General features: G+C 39.4%; 1 protein-coding gene across 8 annotated transcripts in view; it reads right to left on the bottom strand.

Moving 5' to 3' along the window:
* fam49bb (family with sequence similarity 49 member Bb) overlaps window positions 1-27,012 on the bottom strand; it is a 193,174-nt gene that overhangs the window by 81,910 nt on the left and 84,252 nt on the right. For 6 of the 8 annotated variants that reach the window (XM_059970567.1, XM_059970538.1, XM_059970523.1 and 3 more), the window contains one exon: window positions 4,394-4,429. The exons of the other annotated variants lie outside the window; for them this stretch is intronic. The gene's annotated coding sequence lies outside the window, so the exon portion shown is untranslated. The remainder of the gene's footprint in view (window positions 1-4,393; window positions 4,430-27,012) is intronic. 8 annotated transcript variants of the gene reach the window in all.

Genomic DNA, 27,012 nt, shown 5'->3' with positions numbered 1-27,012 from the left:
ATAATCACCTGGCATCACCACCAGTGATAGGTGAAACCTGGAGGAGGAGGAATGAAGTAAAGAGCTGGGAAGTTGATAGGTGAAAAAGACAAAAGACCATGGAAGAAAGAAAAAGGAGGGAGGAACACCAGAGGAAGGCGATGGGCAGGCAAGGAGATAAGTTGAGGGAGGGAAAAGGGGATGGGAAATTGTGAAGGGAGGGTCGATTACCATAAGTTTGAGAAATCAATGGTCATGTCATCAGGTTGGAGACTAACCAAATGGAATATAAGGTGTTGTTCCTCCAACCTAAGTGTGGCTTCATCACATCAGTGGAGGAAGTCATGGATGTACATAACAGAATGGGAATGGGAAGAGTAATTAAAATGGGTGGTCACTGGGAGAGACCGCTTGTTCTGACAGGTAGTGTAGATGCTCGGCGAAGCGGACTCCCAATCGACATCAGGAGGCCACACCGGGAGCACCAGACGCAGTAAATTACCCCAACAGACTCACAGGTGAAGTGTTGCCTCACCAAGGAGGACTGTTTAGGGCAATGAATGGTAGTGAGGGGGGAGGTGTAGAGGCAGGTGTAGCAATTATCCCACTTGCAAGGATAAGTGCCAGGAGGGAAATCAATGAGGAGGGACAAATGGACAAGAGAGTCACATAGGCAGTGATCTCTACAGAAAGCAGAAAGTGGGGGAAGGAAAGATATGCTTGGTGGTGGGATCCCATTGGAGGTGGTGGAAGTTTCAGAGAATTATGAGCTGGACACGGATGCTGGTAAGATGCTAGGTGAGGATAAAAGGAACCCTATCCCTGTCAGGGAGGCAGAAGGATGGGGTAAGAACAGATGTGCGTGAAATGGAAGGGCAGCATTGATGGTGCAGGAAGGGAAACTGCTTTATTTGAAAAAGGAGGACATCTCCTACATTCTAGAATGAAAAGCCTTATCCTGAGAGCAGATGCAGCGGAGATGGAGTTGAGAGAAAGGCTGGTGTTTTTACAAGTAGCAGGGTTTCGTCCAGATAGCTGTGAGATTCCGTGGGTTTGCAATAGACATTGGTGGATGCTGGCTCCAGAGATAGAGAATGTGAGATCGAGAAAGAGAAGTGAGGTGTTGTCTCTTTCACCAATCAACTTCCCAGCACTTTACTTCATCCCTCCCGCTGCAGGTTTCACCTGGTGTTTCTCTCTCCCCTCCCCCACCTTTTAAATCTACTCCTCAGCTTTTTTTCCCAGTTCTGCCAAAGGGTCTTGGCCCAAAACATCAACCATACTTTTTTCCACAGATGCTGCCTAGCCGAGTTCCTCCAGCATTTCGTGTGTGTTGCTTTCCAGCATCTGCAGATTTTCTCTTGTTTGCGATTTAATTACCAAGTATTATCCATTTTGATGGGAAAATGGAAGTTTCCAATCACCCTTCTGTTTGTTCAGCATAGTGCAATGAATGTTTCAAACTTTCTTTTCCAGAGATTCCATAAGACCATCAGATACAGGAACAGAATATGGCCAGTTAGCCCATCGAGTCTGCTTCACCATCATGGCTAGTCCAATTTTCCTCTCAGCCCCAATGTCCTGCTTTCTGCCTGTATCGCTTCATGCCCTGACCACTCAAGAATATATCAACCTCTGCCTTAAATATACATAAAGACTAGGCCTCCACAGCTGCCTGTAACAAAGAATTCCACAGATTCACCACTCTCTGGCAAAAGAAATTCTTCATCTCTGTTCTAAAAGGTCTCTCCTCTATTCTGAGGCTGTGTCCTCTGGTCTTAGAACCTCCCATCATAAGAAACATCCTCTCCACATCCACTCTATCAAGACCTATCACCATTCAATAGGTTTTTAATGAGATCACATGTCACTCTTCTGAATTGTGGTGGACACAGATTCTCTTTGTATGCAAAGCCATTCAATCCTGGCATCATATTCACGCACCCTCTCCAGTTTCAGCACATCCTGATCACAAACTCAAAACTGGTCACAATACTCCAAGTGAGGCCTCACCAGCGCTTTATAAAGCCTTAACATTACATCTTCTTGAAATCAATATTAACATTACATTTACGTTCCAAATTAACCTGCACAGACTCCCAAGTCCCTTTGCATCTCAGTTTTTTTGGATTTCCTCTTGTTCATAAACTAGTCAACCCTTTCATTTCTTGACCATACATTTTCCAACACAGCCTTCCATCTGTCATTTATTTGTCTATTCTCCAAACCCATCTAAGTCCTTCTGTAGTATCTCTACTTCCTCAAAACCACCTGCCCCTCTTCCCATCTTCACGTCATCTGCAAACTGTGCAACAAAGAAATCAATTCCATCATCCAAATCATTGACATATAACGTAAAAAGAATTGGTCCCAACACAAGCTCCTGTGGAACACAAGTTGCCGGCAGCCAGTCAAAAACGGCTCCCCTTATTCCCATGCTTTGCCTCATGCCAATCAGCCACTCTTTTATCCATGCTAGAATCTTTCCTGTAATACCATAACTTGTTAAACAGCCTCGTGTGTGACACTTAGTCAAAAAGCCTTCTAAAACTCCAAGTATACATCAACCAATTTTCCTTTGTCTATCCTATTTAATACTTCTTCAAACAATTCCAACAGATTTGTCAGGCAAAATTTTCCCTTGAGGAAACTACAGCCTCATGTGCCTCCAAGTACCATGAGGCCTCAACATTGATAATCGACTCCAAATCTTCCCCCACTGAGGTCAGACTAACTGTCCTATCGTTTCCTTTCTTCTGCTTCTCTCCCTTCTTGAAGAGTGGGGTGACATTCACAATTTTCCAGTCTTCTGGAACCATACCAGAATCTACTGATTCTTGAAAGATCATTACTCATGCCTCCACGATCTCTTCAGCCACCAATCTTTCAGAACTCTGGTCCAGGTGACTTAACTACCTTCAGACCTTTCAGATTCCCAAGAATCTTCTCTCTAGTCATGGTAACTTCACACACTTCATTCCCCCTGACACCGGGAACGTCCACCATACACAGTGAAGATTGATGCAAAATACTTATTCAGTTCATCCACTATTTTGCTGTTCCGTATTATAGTATAATTGTCCAGCAATCCAACATCCACACTCACCTCTCTTTCAGACTTAATATATCTGAAGAAACTTTTGGTATCCTCATTAATATTATTGGCTAACTATTCTATCTTTATCTTCTTAATGACTTTTTTAAGCTGTCCTCTGTTGGTTTTTAAAAGCTTCCCAATCCTCTAACTTCCCACAACCTTTGCTCTAGTATATGTTCTCTCTTTGGCTTTTATGTTGACTTTGACTTCTCTTGTTAACCACAGTTGTGTCATCTTTCCTTTAGAATACTTCTTCCTCTTTGGGATGTATATATCCAGTGCCTTCAGAGTTGCTTCCAGAAATTCCAGCCATCGCTGCTCTGCCATCATCCCTGCCAGTGTTCTTTTCCAATCAATTCTGCCCAGCTCCTCTCTGATGTCTCTGTAATACTCAAGTTTCAGGGTGAATTTGATCATATTATGATCTCTTGCCCTTCAGAGTTCTTTTTCCTTAAGCTCTCTAATCCATTCTGGTTCATTGCACAGCATTCAATCCAGAATAGCTGATCCTTTAGTGGGTTCAACCACAAATCACTCTAAAAAGCCATCTCGTAGGCACTCTAGAAATTCCCACTCTCGTAGTTCAGTACCAACATGATTTTTCCAATCCAACTGCATATTGAAGTCCCCCATGACTATTGTAATATTGTCCTTTTGGCATGCATTTTGTATCTCCTGTTGTAACTTGTAGACCATATACTTGCCACTTCCGACCCTGTATCACCACTTTCTAATGATTTGAATTCATTTTTTTTTTTACTAACAAAGCAATGCTGCCCCTTCTGCCTTCCTCCCTATCCTTTCAATACAATATGCATCTTTGGACATTATGCTCCCAGCTATAATCTTTCAGCCATGATTCCGAGACACCTACAAGATCATACCTGCCAATCTGCAACTGTGCTGCAAGTTCATTTACCTTATTCCCTATACTGCGTACATTCAAATATAACACATGCTTTCTCTGACTGGAGCCTCTCTTCACGAAAGCTTCAAAGAGCTAAAGCCTTAAGATCACCTCTCTGATTATGTCCGCTCAGACAAAGGCCACTGTGACAATTCCAATGAGAAAGAAGTGCATCATAATAAATGTTATTTGAGCATTTAAATGTTGTTTTCAAAAGCAATAACACAATGGCACTTCTATGTTCTATTAATTGGAAAATTTCCTTCCTATCCCCCAATTATATATTCCATCAAAAGCTTAAATCCAAATAATTTGAGATAAACTGCTATTGCTTTGTCTTTATCATCTTACACAAAGAATCAACAAACTTTAACTTTATGTAATACTTGAAAAAATGCACAGGCACTTACCTAGAACCAATGCTGCTTTACGTGTTCACTCCCACTCTAGAATAATATATAAAAGGAAATGTTTTGTTTAATCTGTGTTCCTGGATTTGTTGTTTTACCAATCAAACCTCACTTTTCAGAACATATTTATAAATGCTGAAACAACTATTTGTTGACTCAACGATAAATGTCTCAATGAGCTTTCACTTGCACTTTGAGGATATTATCTCACTGTTTGTGTTTTACTTTTCATTACTCACTTTAAATACTCTTTTCTTCCCTTCATTCAGCATCCCTATTCAGCATCTTTATTCGCCAAATAAGAAGAAATTTTCGAATGGAAGGACACTACCGTGCCTGACAAATGAAATCAGAGCCAAAGTAAAAGCAAAAGAAAGAGCATACAAGGAAGCCAAAGCTAGTGGGAAGATAGACGATTGGGAAGCTTTTAAAAACTTGCAAAAGAAAATTAGGAAGATCATTAGGAAGGAAAAGATGAATTATGAAAGGAAGCTGGCGACTGATATCAAAAAAGATACTAAAAGCTTTTTCAAGTGTATAAAGGGAAAAACAGAGTCCAGATTAGACATAGGACCATTAGAAAATTACTCTGGAGATATTGCAATGAGAGACAGAGATGGCATAATGCCTAATTTGCATCAGTCTTCACAGTGGAAGACATCTGCAGTATACCGGACATTCAAGAGTGCCAGGGAAGTGAAGTATGTGCAGTGAAAATTATGACTGAGAAGGTGCTCAGGAAGCTTAATGGTCTGAGGGTGGATAAATCTCCTGGACCTGATGGAATGCGCCCTCAGGTTCTGAAGGAAGTAGCTGGAGAGATTGTGGAGGCATTAACAATGATTTTTCATGAATCAATAGATTCTGGCATTGTACCAGATGACTGGAAAATTGCAAAATGTTATTCCGCTATTTAAGGGGGTGGGAGGCAGCAGAAAGGAAACACAGACCTATTAGCCTGACATCAGTGGTTGGGAAGTTGTTGGAATCGAACGTTAGGGATGAGATTACAGTGGTCCTGGAAGCACATGACAAGATAGGCCAAAGTCAGCATGGGTTCCTGAAAGGAAAATTCTCCCTGACTAACCTACTTTTTTTGAGGAAATTACAAGCAGGGTAGACAAAGGAGATGCAATAGATATCCTGTTCTTGGATTTTCAGAAGACCTTTAATAAGGTGCCACACACGAGGGTGCTTAGCAAAGTAAGAGCCCATGGAATTACAGGGAAGTTACTAACATGGGTGGAGCATTGGCTGATCAGCAGAAAACAGAGAGTGGGAATAAAGGGATCCTATTCTGGCTAACTGCCGGTTAACTCTGAAGTTCCACAGGGGTCAGTTTGTGGACTATGGGATAAATGGATTTGTGGCTAAATTTGCCAATAATACAAAGATATGTGGAGGAGCGGGTATCATTGAGCAAACAGAGAGCCTGCAGAGGGACTTAGATAGTTTAGGGCAATGGGCAAAGAAGTGGCAAATGAAATACAATGTTGGAAAGTGTACGGTTGTGCACTTTGATGGAAGAAATAAACAGGCAGACTATCATTTAGATGGGGAGAGAATTCAAAATGCAAAAATGCAAAGGGACTTGGGAGTCCTTGTGCAGGATATCCTAAAGGTTAACCTCCATGTTGAGTTGGTGGTGAAGAAGGCAAATGCAATGTTGGCATTCATTTCTAGAATATAGAATACAACAGCAGGGATGTGATGTTGAGGCTCTATAAGGCATTTACGAGACTACACATTGGGGTATTCTGTGCAGTTTTGAGCTCCTTATTTTAGAAAGGATTACTGACATTGGAAAGGATTCAGAGAAGATTCACGAGAATAATTCCAGGAATGAAAGGGTTACCACATAAGGAATGTCTAGCAACTCTTGGGCTGTATTCCCTGGAGTTCAGGAGAATGAGGGTGCATCTCATAGAAATATTCCAAATGTTAAAAGGCCTGAACAGGTTAGATATGGCAAAGTTATTTCCCATGATAGGGGAGTCTAGGTCAAGAGGGCATGACTTCAGGATTGAAGGACATCTATTTCAAGCAGAGATGCAGAGAAATTACTTTAGTCAGTGGGTGAAATTTGTTGTCACAAGCAGCTGAGAAGGCCAAGTCATTGGGTGCATTTAAGGCAGAGATAGATAGGTTCTTTTTTAGCCAGGGAATCAAAGGGTATGGAGAGAAGGCAGAGGAAATGGACTGACTCGAAGAATTGGATCCGCCCATTATTGAACGGCAGACGGACTCAATGGGCCAAATGGCCTACTTTTGCTCCTATATCTTATGGTCTTACACATCACCGATTCTCTTCCTCTGCCTTACCAATAGCTGTTGTGCCTCCATCCCCCCTCCCAAATTCCGGAACTGGCCTCTTCGACTCTGTCCTTTTCTTTCAAGACCCTCCTTAAAACGTGCTAGTTTGATGAAGTCTTTGGTTACATCTGCTAATTCTGTTTTTTTTTTGCAGTTTGGGTTTAATTTTTCTTCTGCCTTTGTGAAGTTCACAAAAACTGGAATGTCAATGATTTGGTGAATTGAAATGATGGCTCTGTGGTCAGGTTTGCAAACGATACAAAGATAGATGAAGAGGCATATAGTGTTAGGTAGTGTTGAGGAAGCAAGGTAACTGCAAAAGGACTTCGATTAAGAGAATGGGTAATAAAGGGGCAGATGGAAAACAATGTAGATAAGTATTTGGTCATGCACTTTGGTAGAAGGCACATTCAAAATTCAAAGTGAATTTTATTATCAAAGTACATTTATGTCACTATACACAACCCTGAGATTCATTTTCAGCATATACTCAGCAAATATACAGAACAGAAACTGTAACAGGATCACTAGAAGATCACACAGAGTGCAGAAGACAACAAACTGTGCAAATGCAAATATTAAAAAAAGCAATAATTAACAAATAATCCTAAAGTGAGATCATTGGATATGCAAACATTTCAATAATGGGGCAAGTGAAAGTAATTATCCCCTTTTATTCAGCCTGATGGTTGTTCTTGAACCTGGTAGTGTGAATCCTGAGGCTCCTGTACCTTCTACCAATGGCAGCAGTGAGAAGAGAACATCATGGGTGATGGGGATCTCTGATGATGGATGCTGCTTTCCTATGACAGCATTTCATGTAGATGTGCTCAATAGCTGGGAGAGCTTTACCAGCAATGTACTGTGCCAAAACCGCTACCTTTTGTAGGCTTTTCCACTCAAAGTAAACCAGGAATTTAATATTGCTAACGCTCTCCACCTCTCATCTTCCAATGAGGACTGGCTCATGGACCTCTGGTTTTCTTCTGGAGTCCTTAATCAATTCCTTGGTCTTGCTAACATTGAATAAGACGTTGTTATGACACAACTGAGACAGATTTTCAATCTTCCTCTTGCTTGTATGCTGATTCATCACACCTTTGATTTGGCTCACAACAGTTGTATCTATCATCAACAGACCTGAATATGGCATTAGAGCTGTGTTTAGCCACACAGTCATAGGTAACAAGCAAGTAGAGCAGGGGGCAAAACATACACCCCTGTGGTGCACCTGTGCTGCTGAAAACAACGGAGGTGACGTTGTTGCCAATTGAACTGACTGGGATCCACAAGTAAGGAAATACAAAATCCAATTACATAAGGAGGTATTGAGGTTAAAACCTTGGAGCTTATTAACTAATTCTGAGAGATGATGGCATTAAATGCGAAGCCGTAGAAGGCAGTCCACACTAGCTTCAGAGACTAAGATCATAGGATCATTGGAGATGTGGGGGTTTGCAATGGAATCTCCATGTTCTCATGGTCAAAGCAAATAGAGAATACATTGAGCTTATCTGGAAGGGAAGCCCTGCTGTCTCCCATGTAGCCTGATATAACTTTGTAAGAGGTGATGGCATTGAAGTCCTGCCACAAGAATCAAGCATCCCTTACTGATTTACATTTTGCCTGGAATTTCCACTTTGCTTGTGAGATGGCTTTCCAGAAATCATGCCTACACCTCCCGCAACTTTCTTGGTCACCAGATTTGATGCCTCTGATCTGGAGCCTTGCTAAGAGGTGGTCACAGGAAAACTATTTTCTAAATTGGGAGCAAATTCAGAAATCAGAGGTGCAAAGGGATGTGTGAGTCCTTGTCCAAGATTCCCTAAAGGTTAACTTGCCAGTTCAGAATCAGAATCAGGTTTATTATCACCGGCATGTGACGTGAAATTTGTTAACTTAGCAGTAGTTCAATGCAATAAATAATCTAGCAGAGAAAAAGATAATGAAATAAAAATAATAATAATAAAGTAAATCAATTACTTAATTGAATAGATTTTAAAAAGCGTGCTAAAACAGAAATATTGTATATTAAAACTAAGTGAGGTAGTGTCCAAAGATTCAATGTCCATTTAGGAATTGGATGGCAGAGGGGAAAAGGCTGTTCCTAATCACTGAGTGTGTGCCTTCAGGCTTCTGTATCTCCTGCCTGATGGTAACTGTGAGAAAAGGGCATGCCCTGGGTGCTGGAGGTCTTTAGTAATGGACGCTACCTTGCTGAGACACCACTCCCTGAAGATATCCTGGGTACTTTGTAGGCTAGTACCCAAGATGGAGCTGACTAGATTGACTAACAGTTGAGTCAGTGACAAGGAAGGCAAATTGCAAAGTTAGCATTCATTAAGCAGCCTGGAATGTAATGTTGTGGCTTTATAGGCATTCACTCCCTGTGCCACAGGCTAGTACAGGTAAGAATGGGGCAATAGCACAAATGAATGAGTGGCTGCGGAAATGGTGCAGGGACAGGGTTTCAAGTTCTTGGATCAATGGAATCTTTCCTGGGGAAGGGGTTACCTGTACAAGAGGGTATTTTGCACATGAACTGGAGGGGAATCAATATCCTGCCCAGGATGTTTGCTGGTGCTACTCGGGAGAGTTTAAACTAGTTGTGCAGAGGGTAGGAACTGGAGCCCCAGGTCATGAACTGGAGGGGAACTGGAGGGAAGGATCAGACCAGACGGTTAATGTCAGAGGAAGTATTGAAAGGTAAAATAAAAATAACAAGTATAATTGGTCAGATGGTTTAAAGTGTGTACAGTCAACCCTCCTTATCCGCGAGGGATTGGTTCCGAGATCTCCCGCGGATACCAGGAAATTCAGATGCTAAAGTCCCTTATATAAAATGGTATAGTATTTGCATATAACCTACGCACATTGTTCCGAATACTTTAAATCATCTCTAGAATACTTATAATACCTAATACAATGTAAATGCTTTGCAAATAGTTGTTATATTGTAACATTTAGGGAATATTAACAAAAAAAAACTGTACATGTTCTTCTTGCTCACAACAAGCAGTGAACGAACAAGACGCCGATTCTCCCGTGATCTTTACGTTCTTGAGGCTGTAGCGCTTTACATAGCACTTTGAGGAACTTAGCCTTTGAGGAACTGCTTTGACCATGTAATTGCTTTTCTAGGAGCCATTTTTTCACAGGAACAAAGTAGCAAATGAATGAGATGCGAGGCAAACAATGTTCAAGCAACGAGTGCTGGAAGAGCACTTCCTGGTTTTCCGATTTGCAGTTGGTTGAATTTGCGCATGCGCAACTTGCGGATAAGGAGGGCCGACTCTATTTTAACGCTAGAAGTAAAGGTGATGACCTTGGATCAGTACATGGAACTATAATGTTGTAGCTATTACGAAAACTTGGTTGAGAGGAGTAAGGATGAGGGATTAATGTACCAGGTTTTAGAAGAGAAAGAGGACGAGGTAAAAGAGGAGGTGGATTTTAACTACTAATCATGGGCAATATCACAGCTGCATTCAGAGGAGACATAATGTAGGAGTGAGACACCGAGTCCATTTGTGTGAAACTCAGGAATAGGAAGGGTGCAATCACACTAATGATATTGTACTACAGATCCCCAAATAGCCACCAGGACGTTGAGGAGCAGATATGTAATCAGAGCAAGGAAATATGTAAAAATAATAGTTATTGTCATGGAGGATTTCAACTTCCCTAATATAAACTGGAACCTTCTTAATGCAAGGGGTTTAGATGGGGCTGAATTTGTTTAGTATATCCAGGAAGGTTGGTTAAATTAGTATGTGGACAGTCCAATGAGAGGAGGGGCCATACTGGACCCAGTGCTGGGTAATGAGCCTGGTCAGGTGACAGATCTTTCAGTGGATGAACAGTGAGGGAACAAAGACCACTTCTTGATCTTTCAGGATGGCTATAGATAAGGTCCTTCTGGGACAGTTTTAAATTGTAGGGCAAATTACAAGGGCATTAGGCAGGAAGTAAGCAGCATTAATCTGGAACACCTTTTCTATGGCAATTCCACATCAGATACGTGAATGGTGTTTAAAGATCAACTGCTCAGAGTACAGAAAAGACATGTTCCTGTTAAAAGGAAGGACAGGGATGGAAAGATAAGAGTGTCCAGAGCAGTGATGAATTTAGTCAAGAAGAAAAAGAACAGCAGGTAAAGTTTCAGAAGTCAGGTTCAAACAGAGCACATGAGAGTATAAAAAAGCCAGAAAAGAGCTAAAGAAGGGAATTACAAAAACCAGGAAAGACCATTAAAAAGTCCTTGGCAAGTAAGATTAAGGTGAATCCCAAGGCTTTCTATACATACATCAAGAGTAAAAGGATAATTAGCAAGAGGGTGGAACCAGTCAAGAAAAAAAAGGGGGAACATTTGCTTGGATACAAAGAATGTGGGAGAGATACTTAAAAGGTACTTTGCTTCAGTATTTATCAAGGAAAAGGATATGGAGGACCAGAAGATCAGTACTTAATGTATGAATATGTTAGGGTGTTTAGAGATCAAGGAGGAGGATGTGTTAGGCCTCCTAAGGAGTATTAAAGTGGTTAAGTCCCCAGCTCCAGATGGGATTTACCCAGGTTATTGAATGAGGCAAGAGACGAGATTGTTGGGCCCTTGACTATTTTCTTTGTGTCCTCTCTAGCCATGGGTAACCAGAGAAATGGCGAGTATATGTCTATTGGAGAAGGGAACAAGGGAAGATCTTGAGAACTATAGGCCGATGAGTATCCTTTTGTAGGGAAATTGCTGGATAAAATTCTTTAGGGATAGGTGTATGAACATTTGGAAACCCAGCATGGCTTCGTGGATGGCAAGGGGTGCCTTACTAACTTCACTGAGTTTTCTGACAAGGTGATAAGAGAGACTGATGGAGGTAGGGCAGTGGATATTGTGTACATGGATTTTAGTAAGGCATTCAACAAAGACGCTCATGGAAGGCTAATCCAGAAGATTAAGGTGCATGGGATCTGTGGCGAACTGGCTGTTTGGATTCAGAACTGGCTTGTACATAGAAAACAGAGGATAGCAGTTGAAGGTACTTATTCAGGCTGCAGGTCTGCAATTGGCGGAGTTCCACAGGGATCTGCTGTTTGTAATGCATATAAATGACCCAAATGAAAATGTAGATGGTAGGTTGGTAAATCTGTGGATAATGCCAAGATTGGTGGAGTTGTGGGTATTATAGAAGACCGGCAAAGAATGCAGCACGACATAGACCAGTTACAGATATGGGCAGAGAAATGGCAGATGGATAAACCCAGATAAATGAGAGATGTTGCATTTCAGTAGGGCAAATATAAAAAAAAGTGATGGAAGTATGGAATGCTTGCTTTCATTAGTCGAGCCATTGAGTTCAAAAGTCAGAAGGTTATGTTGTAACGTTACAAACCTCTGCAAGGCCACATCTGGAATATTGCAGAGGGTTCTGGTCATCACACTAAAAGAAGGATGATGAGGCTTTGAAGAGGGTGCAGAAGATGTTGCACTGGGATGCTGTCTGGTTTAGAGGCCATGTGATATCACAAGAGGCTGGATAAACTTGGGTTGTTTTCTCTGGAGCATCAGAGGCTGAAACAGGATCTTATAGAGGTTTATAAGATAATGTGAGGCAGAGATAGAGTGGACAGAAAGTACCTGTTTCCCAAAGCTGACATGTCTAATACCAGAGGACATGCATTGAAAGTGAGCGGCGGTAGGTTCAAGGAGGATATGAGGGTTAAGTTTTTTTTTACTCATAGAGTGGTAGATGCAAGGAATATGCTGCTTCGTATGGTGGTAGAGGCAAATACATTAGAGGCTTTTGTTTGGTGGCTCTGGGCCTGTACTTGCTGGAACTTAAAAGAATGAAGGGGGAAGATCATTGAAATCAATAAAATATTGAAAAGCCTAAATAGAGTAGACATGGAGAAAATGTTTCCAATCGTGGAGGAGTCAAGGACCAGAAGACACAGTACAGAATAGGACATCTCTTTAAAACAGAGATGAGGAAGTATTTCTTTAGTCAGAGGAGGGTGAATCTGTGAAATTAATTGCCACAGATGGCTGTGGAGCCCAAGTGTTTTGCTATATTTAAAGCAGAAGTTGATAGATTCTTTATTAGTAAGGGCATCAAAGGTTATGGGGCAAAGGCAGGAGAAAGGAATTGGGAGGGACAATAAATTAGACAGAATGGAATGGTGAAGCAGACTCAGTGGGCTGAATGGCCTCATTCTGCTCCTATATCTTGTAGTTTTATCTGTGCTAAAGACATGCAAATTGACATTGCTGCTTAATTAAATAAGACACTATATGCTCTAACTCTTACCAATCATGCAAACTTCTCAGTGTGATTGGATTATTTTTAGATGATTGGTTTCTGACCTTATTCAAATTCAACTTTAATTATCATTCAAGCAGACATGAATATAGTCAAGAGCAGTAGTGTTCCTCCAGGCCCAAGTTGCAAAAAACATTACCAACAGCTCACAACAAATTGCACATAGCACATAGCATAAATAACACATCTGGTTACAAATGCAGAAAAACAGTCACAAATTTTTTTTTTTAAAATAGCCCACTCAAGTCCCTGAGTGGCAAGACTGTAGTTTATCCTGATCTGGTTTGTTCCTCCACTGAGCAAACACTAGAGGAAAGGGCCAGCCCCCAACATACCAGCATACCCACAGAGGCCTCTGCTCTATCCCACACCACCTCCGATGACTCCTCCCTTGGGCAACTGCAACAGGCAATCCCACGGTCTGGGCCTTGTCCTCACCAGAACCATGCCAATGATCTCTCCAATTAACCAGTGAACCTGACTTGCAGTATTCTATGTTAGAATTGTCATACAATTGTACAAAACAACATAAGGTACGCAACAAGTCCAGGCAACAAAGATATGCAATACGTCCAGCACCATCACTACCGAGCAATTTGCTGATGAGATAGTCCTGCAGTAATTGATGCTCTTAATCTCACAATTGTAAAGAACAAATAAATATACCTTTGATTAGACCCAGGGTGGATGCTCTGTCCAAGCAAACTGCCATCTTACCCGAGGATTTAATTAATGAATTAGCGGTAGTGATTTATTCTATCAAAATGCACAGCAAGTTATGAATCAGTCACTTGCTTTATTTGACTGGCAGGTTTGTAGATAATTTCAGTAAGGCAAAAGTAATGAGACAAGGTTTAGCGAGCAAGGAAAATCAAAAGTTGTGATATTTTAAAGCATCAGTGTTGAAACAAAATTATGAGTAACCCTGCCACGATACAAATAGTTGGCGTGATTACATTCAGAATATCAGAGTCCTGCTCACTTTAATACAAAAAGGATATTATGGTTACTCAGATTTTTGAGTACAGCATGCAAAATGGCTGAGCATTCAGATACACTGGACTATTTCTACATTTTCCCATCAGAACAAAGTTTGTCAGTTGTAAGATTGCTGCTTTTTTAAGCATCCAGATCGCACAGACCTTGGCAAACTATTGTTCTTTATCTAAAAGAATCAGAAATCAGAGTTTGCATTGAAGGGAGCTGGGTTAAGGAAGGGTAAGGTCAATAAGTATAAATAACATTCAGTGAGCAAGTAGCTAATCTATAGGATAGATTCCCAGTCACATAGCAGAACCAACTGGCATCTACTCACTGAAAAAAAACTGTTTTAGTAATAACACTTTCCCTGCTGAATGCGAAGTGCGTCCTTAAATAACATGGTTTTAAACCAATGTTTCCCTTGGTTAGATTTGGATCAAGTTTAGATAAATGATCCAGGTTACTCAACAACTCCACCAATAAACAAAAAGAGGTGAAAATAAACCTGTTTGATTTTGGTATATCACGATCAATTCCAACTTGCTTCTGAAATTTATTTTCAAGAAATGAAACTCAGACTACATTTGTATGTATATCATCGTCCACAAAAGATATTTTGAGCATGGAGACAATGACAATCTGCAGCACTGTGGCCAAATTAATCTTGCAAGTTTATACTGACTTCCAAACAAGAGAAAATCTGCAGATGCTGAAATTCTGAGCAACACACACACACACACACAAAATACTGGAGGAACTCAGGAGACCAGGCAGCATCTACAGAAAAAAAAAATAGTCGATATTTCGGGCCGAAACCCTTCGGCTGTCCTGTCCAAAACGTTGACTGTACTTTTTTCCCAAAAAAGTTCCTCCAGCATTTTGTGTGTTGCACTGACTTCCAATGTTGCTTTGAACAGTTGAAAATTTCAGAATGAAGCACAAAAGCACAATTTCCCACAGCACAATGTAAACACTTGAGGGCAGTACACATCAGTGCAGCTCAGAACATTTGAGGAAGCAAGTCATCATGGAGTCCAAGCAACTACCAAGGAAAAGATTTGCTGCTTTGTGTTTCATTTTTTGCCATGCTAATTTGTTTTCTGCTATTTTCCTATAGTAAGAGAGTCCTGGATCAGAGGGTACATCCTTCTTTTAGAATGAAGATAAGGAGAAATTTCTTTAGCCATTGGGTGGTGAATCTGTGGAATTCATTGCCACAGATAATTGTGGAGGCCAAGTCACTGGGTATATTTAAAGCAGAATTTAATGAGTTCTTGATTACTAAGGGCGTCAAAAGTTACAAAAAATGCAGAAGTGTGGGGTTCAGGGTGATAATAAATCAACCATGATGGAATGGCAGAGATTCAATGGACTGAATGGCCTACTTGGAACCATAGAACATTACAGCACAGAAAGAGGCCTTTTGGCCTTTCTTGGCTGTGCTCAACCATTTTTCTGCCTAATCCCACTGACCTGCACCTGAACTATATCCCTCCATACACCTCTCATCCATGTACCTGTCCAAGTTTTCCTTAAATGTTAAAACTAAGCCCCCATTTACCACTTCATCTGGCAGCTCATTCCACACTCCCACCACTTTCTGTGTGAAGAAACCCCCTAATGTTCCCTTTAAACTTTTCCCCCTTCACCCTTAACCCAAGTCCTCTGGTTTTTTTCTCCCCTAGCCTCAGTGGAAAAAGCCTGCTTACATTCACTCTATCTATACCCATCATAATTTTATATGCCTCTATCAAATCTCCCCTCATTCTTCTCATTCATCTCGTACTTCTGCTCCTTTGTCTTATTGTCCATCTCATTTTACTGTGCCAGATATCTTCTTAAGAGAGAGTACTTACACCAATTTCATTTAAATAGCACAGTAAGTTATTTTATGTTAATCAGAATGGAATTTTTCAAATAACCTCTGGTCAGTCTGCTTTATACAAGTGGACTTCACACTAGGCGACAAAGTACAGCTGGCTCTTACCATCAAGACTAATTGATAATACAAAAACAACATAACCACAGCAACAGATGTCCACAACGATCAAGAGTATTCTTCAAAGCCCAGTACTACCCATCCTCCACTGTACCAAGCAAGCCTTCAGCAGCTTTAACTGTGCTGCAGATCCATCCAAAGAGCATGCACCTGATCAAGCTGCAGGAAATGGGTACATACCTTTATACTTAAAGGTACTTTAAGGTAGCCTTTAAGTACCTTAAATGGGTACTTTAAGGTCCTTCCCTCTCTCCACAACCACAGTGAGAACCTACTCCAGGCCCTCAAGTGCCCTATCCTATCCACCACGTTTTACCAGAGCATTTTTTACTTGGAGGCACAACAATTTCGCAGTCTTCAGGAGTATGCTAACTCAGGTCAGGGTAATCACCAACAAAGACACTGACTCATAGGCTCAGTGGCATCTTGCAGCATCTCACATCTCCAGTGCAAACCGGAATCCAGCTCGTTAAAAAGAGCAAAGTGTCCACCTCAACATGGCTCCCAACTGCAATAAGCATCAGAAGATCACCTAGCTATCACACATACCCAAATTCAGCCCACCACAGCTAGAGAAGGAAGTCGCAAAACTAGTGACCTTCTTATCACGAGAAGAGTTCCCATAACCTATAGACTCACTTTCAAGGAATCTTCATCACTTCATCAATATTTATTGCTCATTTATTTATTGTTTTGTTTTTGTTTTGAACTTGTAGAGTTTGTTGTCCTTTGCATATGGGCTGTTTGTCCATTACGTTGGGTGCAGTCTTTACTTGATTCTATTGGTTTCTTGGATTTACTGTGTATGCCTGCAAAAAATGAACCTCAGGGTTGTATATGGTATGTACTTTGATAATAAATTTACTTTGAGTTAGATTTCATTTTTCCTTGCTTCACATTGTTAACTTGTAAACAGTTAAGCTAGCTGCACAATCAGGAGTTGAGTATATAAATAAATTGAGTTCCTCTGGGCTAAGTGAATATATAATAATCTTCCTAGGGCAAGAGGGAGCTGGGAGGTAGGAGAGAGCCTGGGGGTGGGGGGGCAGGGGGAGGTTGGAGAGAGAGATCCAGAAAGAGAAGAGCTGGAAGGTGAGAACATGGTGGAAACTGGCATCAAAAAATTAAATTTTTGAGTCCTGTATGAGGGCACAAAACATTAACATAATGGAAAAATTGACATTCACCAATGTAATGCAGAAAAAAAAGAACTAAGGGAGACAGTCAGAGGACTAAAACAAAGATTATTCCACATTTCCCACCAAAGACCAAGTGCAGCCTAGGCTATGTAAATTCCCACCACAACAGTGTTTCTAAACAGATGGAAATTTCCAAGTGGTTGCTAGCTGGACCAAATGGTGCTAGCTAGTAATTCCAAATGGTGAAATTACAAATCAGAATATCTTAACATACAAAGAGAACAGAAAGGAGGGAGAAGGAATACTAATTTAACGAGAACAGGAAAAAAAGACAAATTTAAACAGATTAGGTAGCATTATTAACATTTCACGTTAAAGACAATCTAATGAAGTGCCTTTAACCCTGTTTCAATTTCCACAAATACTGCTGGATCTGCTAAATGTTTTTAGCTTTTGCTTTGCTTTTGATTTACAGAATCTGCAGATCTTTTGATCTTCATTACCAGTTTATTGGAGTTCACACACACAAACACACACATATATATCTCCACGGATCCATAACTATGGCTCTTCTCTTTGCAGCCTCATTATGTTAAAGAGAAAGTAGGTCGTGCACAGCGAGAAGCCAGCAAAACCTTTGCACCCCATGTCTATAGGCTCACAGGCCTTTCACTCCTGTCACTGGCACTGTTCTACCAGCTCCTAAGTAGTTGGCCTTCTTACGCCTTAACACCTCCTCAAACCGGTCTTCCCAAGGCACTATCAGTTTTACCACGGCTGCAGGCGCATATGCATACATACAATATCAAGAAAATAGCTGAGTTTCCCTTTGTTTATTTGGGACACTATATTGGTTAATAAGGCAGGATTAGTGCCAAACATTTTCTAACTAGTGTCAGTCACGTACATGTTGTGTGGCAGTTTGTGTTCAAAAGCAGGTGATTTTTCTTACTGACACATAGTGAGTAATAAACAGTAAGACAATTCAGAACTGCTTTGCTCATTGTTGTTTCAAGCATGCAGGCACGAGAGATGTCAGAAATGGCCGGGAGTGAAAAAGAAACAATTTAACTATTTCAACAAGTTAGGAACTACAAAGAATTTGAAGGTATTGACTTGATCGTCTTTGATATATCTTGAATCTTAGAATTAAATGAAGATTTGGACGCTGCAAAATGTGGTATGAAGATTTGAAGGGTTGAAAGTATTATCAGTCCATTATCTACACTGATCTTGGTCATTGACAATCAAAAGAACACATCAGCGTACACTGAATATATTCCTCTGTTGATAACTATTAAGAACTAATACTGTTTTATAGCTTTGTAGTAGCTTTGATAGGGGTCTTGTTTATTTTGCATTTCGTAGTTAAACGGTAGTTTGCCTTTTTTTTAAATAGCTTTTTAACTACTTCCATCAAACTTTGGCTAATTGGAGCAGTTCTTCAATGGGCCAACTGTACTGGCTCTGTTTAACCAAAATCCACTCTGATAGATATCTGTCATAACTTTTTTTTTCCAGATTGATAACAATATTTACAAATCAAGGATAATGTATAAACAAGTCTAAGGTTTTTTTGCAATTTGTCATGCTCAAATGTTCCTGTTTCTCAGTGATACTACTATTTCCCACTGCAGCATAAAAACTTCTCCTCCAGGTGCTCTAGGTAGCTGAAGCAGGACAACAATTTATAAAGCAAAGTTGAGAAAGCCACATATACACAATAACATTTTGATTTTTAATTCATTTGAATAGCATTCTCTGGGCAGATGATCGTATGAGCAACTGATACATATCACAAGTCCTGATTATGCCCCAGATAGACAATTTCTGAAGAATACTGATAATGGCTGGGGTCACACATTTTGTGAAGACAATGCCCAGTAGGCGGCAATGGCAAACCACTCCTGTAGAAAAATTTGCCAAGAACAATCATAGTCATCGACCATGATTGCCTTCATTATTCAAGACAGCACATAATGATGATGAGATTCCCTGGCACTCCTTTAACTTGCTTGTAGATCAGGAGTTGTCTACAGTTGGATTAGATGGAAAGACTAAAGATTCTGATGAAACTGACAGGGAAAGCTCATTTGAAAGAACATTTGCCTGATAAAATGGAGAATAAAAGAAGCTCTAGTGAACCATTAAATACAAAGCTTTATACGAATAGATAAAAATGAAAATCTGGAATATAAGTGCAGAAAACCTTTGAAACAAGGTATCAAAGGTATGAAACAAAGCTACAAGTGAATAGTAACATTTATAATAGATTTTTTTTGAATTTCATAGTGCTGGGAATTATTTTTTAGATAGAGTAAGGTAGTAGGTGCTTTCTATCAAATCACTGGAACTTTGGGAAATACAAGTATACTGCATCCAAAGTTAAAACATTAAGAGGAAATTATGTAATTCATCACAGAACGTCAGAATAGGAAAAGGAGTGGGCTATTCAGCACCCTCTGAGCTGTGAAAATGAGTTGGAGTTGTATTACGGATAAATAGGGAAATATAAATAAGCAACCATTAAAACTGATGTTATTTTTAGCTACCTCTATACATAAACACAGGAGATTCTGCAGAAATCCAGAGCAACACACATAAAATGCTAGAGGAACACAGCAGGTCAGGCAGCATTTATGGAAGGGAATAAATAGTCGACATTTAGGGCGGAGACCCCAGTGGGTGGAGGGGTACTCAGTACATTGAGATAAATATACTGAGTTGGTCTCCACTGCCCAAAAGCATCAAGTATTTGGCAAACAACAAATACACTCAGGTTCAGTGTTGAAGAATTTTATAGAAAATGATGAGAGGCATTGATCGTGTGGATAATCAGAGCTTTTTCCCAGGGCTGAAATGGCTAGCACGAGAGGGCACAGTTTTAAGGTGCTTGAAAGTAGGTACAGAGGAGATGTCAGGGGTAAGTTTTTTTTTTACGTAGAGAGTGGTGAGTGTATGGAATAGGCTGCCAGCAACGGTAAGGGAGGCAGATACGATAAAGTCTTTTTAAAAGACTCCTGGATAGGTACATGGAGCTTAGAAAAATAGAGGGCTATGGGTAACCCTACATAATTTCTAAGGTAAAGACATGATGGGAATGGCTTTATGGGCCGAAGGGCCTGTATTGTGCTGTAGGTTTTCTATGTTTCTAAGGCATTCATGAATCCTGCCCAAATTAACGGTGTAGATAATTATCAGCAGTAATTAAAAGGGAACTGTCAGAGCTAGAAATTGCATTGTCTTCAAGACTAGAGGAAAGAGTTCAATTGATAAAATAAAACATAAAAAGACCCGATATTAATATTAGAGATAAATTAGATGAGGTTAAAAACAGAACAGCTAAGAAAGGATATGAAAAGACTCGTTAGGATATCTATGAGACCTATATCTATAAGGGGAAAAAAAATTGAACTACCTGGGAATGAACAGCGGAATCCAAATTTTAAGGGCTCTAGTAACGTCATCATCCAGAATGGCAGCCTATTACTAATATTATATTATTATTTAATAGCTCCTCCAGAAAAATGTTTATTTTGTCCCGTTAATCCGCCAAATACAAGATCTCTTAAAAATATCTGAACTGGTGAGGGGGGCAAGAATGGGGAAAAGGAATGGAGATAAAAAAAGCATCACTGCGGAGCCTGTGGACGGGGGTGGGTGCAAGGAACGGCTCTCCTACACATGCGCGTGGTGGCGAGGCTGACACTGGGCCTCATTCAGGCGAAGTGGCATATTTAGTAAAAATTCTGGAAGAGATACTGGAATTCCAAAAAGACATAAAACAGCAACGGAATGATATCAAATCAGAGATTAACAACGTTAATCAAAAAATAGTGGTGGCAGAGACACGAATTGAAAAGGTGGAAGATCGCATTCAAAACGTGGAACGGATACTAAGTATCCGTTAATAAAAGTTTTAAATCAACAAGAAAATCAACTACTCAACCAAGAAGGAAGGCCATAATGCAAGAATATCAGGATATATAATGTTCCCGAAGGAGCAAAGGGGTTGGCTATGGTGGAGTTTGTAGATAAGTTAACTACAGGACATGCTGGAGATTCCCCCAACTACAGAACTTGACATTGAGAGAGCACACCGCGCACTTGTCCCAAGGCCTTCTGGAGACAGGGAAGATAAGCCACGGTCAATTGTAATCAGATTCCTTCGGTACAAAACCAAAGCAGAGATTCTGTGCAGGGCCTGGGAAAAAAGGTATTTTTAAAATGGGAAATTAATATATTTTGATCAAGATTACCCTCAGCAGTCCTGCAAAATGTAAGGAATATTCTGAAGCGAAGCGAGTATTAAAGCAAAGAACGATTAGCTTCCAGACCCCGTACCCTGCTAAACTGCGACTGTTTTATGAAGACAGGTCGCGGCTGTATCAGACAGTGGAAGAGGTGACTCAGACGTGAAGGACAGAGGGTTGCACATCAGCGTGATCAAACTGAGGGAAAGCCTGGCTGAGCAGCTATCCCGCTCCGCTTGGGAAATAGTGAGAGAATCGAGAAAGCAGGGGACGGGAGGAGGGCAAGAGAAGAATATCAGGAAGAGACTGAGTTTTCAGAAGACAGACCTCAACCCCTCCAGAAGAGCCATAAGGTCTGACTAATTTCAAAAGTGTTGATAAGCTAAACAGTAGACGGTGCTATAGTTATCTCAAGTAGTACATATTACAATGTGGATTTTATATTACTCAATTATTTTATTTTTTATTCACTCATTCACTTCTTTTTCACCACTTAAATGAGAATATATACATGGGAGGAATATACAGGGAAGTCTTTTTTGTGTAATGGCCATAGATTTTTTTCGCTTACTTTTATGGGTACTGCAGTGGGGACCCTCAACTCACAGGGAGGACAGGCTATCCCCCACGGCTAGACGTTTCCTCTAGCTCAACCCACGGTCATCCACTAGAGACCTCAGCCTTGGAATCACACTTCCATTTTTTTTCCCATTCGCATTTCTTGGTTCTTATTTGTTCAGGGAGTGGATCGATTTACCTCTATTCTGCTAATTTCAATGATATACTGACAGATAAATACACATGGCTAAGGACAAGGTAAAATTAATTTCTTTTAATGTTAATGGGCTGTTAAATCCAATCAAACGTAGTAAAATTCCATCAAAAATGAAGAAAGAACAAGCCCATGTAGTACATTTACAGGAAACTCACTTAAGTGATAATGAGCATGGAAAACTAAAGAGAATGGGCTTCACTAATTTGTTTTTCTCCTCATATAAATCAGGACATATGAGAGGAGTTGCTATTCTCATCTCAAGAAAGCTACATTTTGAAAATGTATTCGAAATGGGAGATAAGGAGGGTAAGGGGGAATATAGACTGAAATCCAGTTACTCTATTGAATATATATGCACCCCCAGGAAGTGATATTAGTTTCTTCCAGAAAATTACTAATATTATGGTAACAGAAACAGAAGGTCTCCTGATATGTGGAGGAGACTTAAATTTACAATTACAACCAAACTTAGACTCTTCCAATACAAAAACCCATGAAACAGTCCTTACATAAGAAAGTTAACACACTTTTTGAGGATGTTGGTCTAATTGGTATACAGAGGGATTTTTCCCCCGACAGAAGGGATTATTCTGCTCCCCATTCTGTATATACAGAACAGACTATGTCATAACATTTGGAAAAGACAAAGACAAAATAAACACCTGTGGAATTGGGACAATAGATGTAAGTGACCATGCACTTATATATTTATCTGTTGATTTTGACTTACAACCAAAGAATATTATTTGGAAACTAAATTCAAGTCTACTCAATGATCTCTACTTAAAGGAACAAATTAAAAAAGAAATTGGTCTTTATTTAGAATTCAATGATAATGGAGAGGTTTCACCTCCCATTCTATGGGATACTCTGAAGGCGGTCTTAAGAGGGAAAATTATAGTGATATCTTCATATAAGAGAAAAAATAAGGAATAAAACAGTAGAGGAATTACAAAATAAGCTGAAGGAACTCGAAGAAAAAACACAAATCGAGTTTGGCACAGGATACATTAGGGGAAATTTTAAAAATTAGGAATGAAATTAATAGGTTGGCTACTCAAGAAATCAGGAAAAAATTAATGTTTCTGAAACAGAGACACTATGAAAGTGGATCTAAATCTATGAAAATACTGGCGTGGAAACTGAAGTAAAACATAGCAAAAAATATAATTCATTGAATTAGGGATCCAAGAACAAAAGCGATAAAAAATAAGCTAAGTGAAATTCAAGAAAGGGGCACGAGACAGGGTTATGCATGGTCACCGCTACTCTTCACATTATATAAGCATATAACAATTACAGCACAGAAACAGGCCATCTTGGCCCTTCTAGTCCATGCCGAATGCTTACTCTTACATATCTGGAACCATTAGCTCAATACATCAGACAAAATGAAGATATCAGGGGAATTACTATTAAAGGGACAGAGCATAAACTGGCCTGCTTACACAGATGACATTTTGATATATCAAGGGCAACCAACATACTCTTTACCTAAACTGATGCAATCCTTTGAACAATATGGTCAATTATCAGGATACAAGATTAACATAGATAAAACTCAATTACTTTCATATAACAATAGAACACCAAGAGAAACTGAAAGTAGATACCCCTGGACATGGCAAACAGAGTCTTTCAAAGATTTAGGCATCATTATGCTAAAAGATTTGGCAAAATTATCAGAATGCAATTATCCACTTACATATTAAAAAATTACGGAAGATATAACAAGATGGAACCTAATTCCTTTTTTTAGTCTCAGTTCAAGGATTGAATCCATTAAAATGAATATACTGGCCAGACTGTTATATCTCTTTCAGACCTACCAATAGAGATTAACCAAAATCAATTCAATGAATGGAACAAAATGTTATCAAGATATATATGGCAAGGTAAAAGACCTAGAGTTTGTCTCAAAACTTTGCAATTAACCAAGGAAAGGGGGGGGGGGGAAATGGGGCCAACCTTCTCTTAGAGATTATTATTTTGCAGCACAGTTGAGAGCTGTGATATGCTGGTGTAACCCATCACATGACGCTCAATGGAAAAATATTGAAGAGAGGATACTTTCCATCCCCATACAGGCAATTTTGGCTGATAACAACCTACAAAGTTACATAAATACTATTGATAACTCATGGGTGAAATGGACGTTTATCAGTATTTGCAGATGCAACAGTATGTTAATAAGAGGGTTAAAAATGTAACCAAGGCAAGTACATGTCTGATAGAGCTATTTAGAAAAGCATATAATTCAGATAATGGTAGTAGAATCATTTCAAGTGTGTAGAAGGGTTTGTCAAATCTTAAAACACATTCAACTTCATACATTAAAACAAGATGGGAGAAGGAAGGAGGGATAACTATATGTGAGGAAGAATGGACAACAATATGGAGGTATCAATGGAAGTGTACCAGTTCACAGAAATGGAGGGGGTTTGGATGGAAAACTTTATATTTTATTACACCCTCTCAGAAATCCCATTATGATAGTAACCTCCCTGTTTGCTGGAGAAATTGTGGAAATCAAAATGCAAACCATTATCATATTTTCTGGGATTGTCCCATTATCAAAGACTACTGGAGTGGGATACACAATGCCCTACATTTTAAAATGTGAAATACCCTTAGAAAGTAAGACCATATATTTTGGGTATATACCTCAAGAATGGTTGAAAAGAGATAAATATTTAATTAATGTACTGCTGGTGGCTGGTAAAAAGATTCTTACCAGGAAATGGTTATCACAGGAGAGCCCAAGCTTAAATTCATGGATGGAAATTACAATGGACATTTACAAAATGGAGAAGATAACAGCATTTGTTAGTCTTAAGTTGGAACAATTTGATTCATGCTGGGAAAAACAGATTACCTACATAACACCTCATAGGCTTGATTTTACTCTCACAAATCAATGAATATGTTGTTAAAAAAAAATCACTCCCTACTTGTACATAGTCTTCTTCTTTTGCTTGTTCTTTCTTTCCTCTTTTCTCTATGTGTGTACCTCAGATAAATATTATGAGGATATTTGTGGCAAATATGAATATATGATATATATGTACAGTATCTGAAATACATCTTATGGAAATAGTTGTTTGATGATGAACTTCAATAAAAAATAAATTACAAAAAAAATCTAAAATTTAAACAAACAAAAATGTTATAGGTTTTGAAGAGTTGGGGCAAGGATTTTCCTCTGGCTATTGTACAGAACTATAAGCCACCATCTCAAAATTCAGGACTAGGATGAGAACACATTTCTTGACATAGAGACTACCCATCTTTGAAATTCTCTGCTCAAAGGAGCTGTGCAGGATCAGCCACTCAGTATATTTAAGATACAGACTGATATATTGAGTGTTCAGAGGATGAAGATATAATAGCACTGTTACAAGATCAGCTATGATTTTACTACATGGCAGAGCAGCTATGTATTCCAGTCCAACAATAAACTTCAAATTCCCTCTTGATTTTATTTTATACGTTATTACGTTTATATCACATGCAGAGTCATGGTACAGGACATTAAACACTTAGTTTGCATTAACAAACACGAGAAATTATGGAGATGCTAGAAATCCAAAGCAACACAAGTAAGATGCTGGAGGAACTGGCAAGCCAGACAGCATCCATGGAATAAACAAACAGATAATATTTCAGGCCAAGACCCTTCATCAGCACTGGAAAGTAAGGGAGGACACAACAGATTTTGCATTAATTTTATACAAAGGTTTCTTGGCAAACAATTTCTAACTAGCATCAGTCACGTGCACTTGCTTGGATGTTAGACACTACACCCTGTCTAGAGCAAACAGCTTTTAAATAGTGTCAGTTGTGTTTGTGTTCAAAAAGCAGTGATTTTTGTCACTGACAGCTGGCAAGACAATTCCGAACTGTTTTGTTCACCATGGTTTCAAGCATTCAGGCTTTGAAATGCCAGAAACAGCCGGAAGTGAAAATTAAACGATCTTACAACTTTAGCAAATTAGGAACTGGGAAGAATTTGAAGGTATCAACAATCATCTTGAATGTTACAGTGAAAATAAAAATTTGGAGGATGCAATCAGTCTAAAGCATTGTAGGAAGGCAGTCCATTACCTACACGAGGTATCTGTACTGATTTTGTTCATTTACAGTCAATTAAAAGGACACGGCAGCGTACAATTGCTCCATTGATCACTATGAGCAACTAGTAGAGTTTTATAATACTGCAGTGTTTTGGTAGTGCTCTGATTTGTTTTGTATTCATTTAAATACATAATTTATTACTCAATTAAAATTAACTTGTGTTTTTGTTCCTTTTTAACTTTTCCATGAAATTTTGGCATTTTTCAGTCCAATATCATTACAATCCAACACACACAAAATGCTAGAGGTCAGAAGGTCAAGCAGCATCTATGAAGAGGAACAAAGAGCTAATGTTTCGAGGCAAAAGCCTTCAGGGCCTCTTTTGTTTACATAACAATGCAATACCACATTGAATTTCAAACCTATATGACATACACATTTGTTTCTGTAATATCAGAATGTTCTCTCAATCTCATATAAACCAAGGGTAGTACTGAAGGAAAAGCAAGTCAAATACATCAGGGTATGTCTTAAGGGTCATGTTAACAGTTAATCACAGTCCTGGATTTCAATTCACAAATCACTAGAGCAGGTTAGGTTGCACATTAAAGTCAGGAAGAATTTATTAAAACCCTGTAGTTTAATTTATATTCATGAATTCTATCTGAAACAACTGAGTATAAACTCTGCAACAAACTGGTTTGAACTCGCGTATCTCCTGTGACAATCAGTATGGTACTGTAACAATTTTGGTAAATCATACAACAATAC

This window comes from Hypanus sabinus, chromosome 1 (genome assembly GCF_030144855.1).
Source record: "Hypanus sabinus isolate sHypSab1 chromosome 1, sHypSab1.hap1, whole genome shotgun sequence".
Taxonomy (NCBI): domain Eukaryota; kingdom Metazoa; phylum Chordata; class Chondrichthyes; order Myliobatiformes; family Dasyatidae; genus Hypanus; species Hypanus sabinus.
The sequence above is the reverse complement of the archived record's forward strand: the minus strand, read 5'-3'. Positions and strand labels throughout refer to the sequence as shown.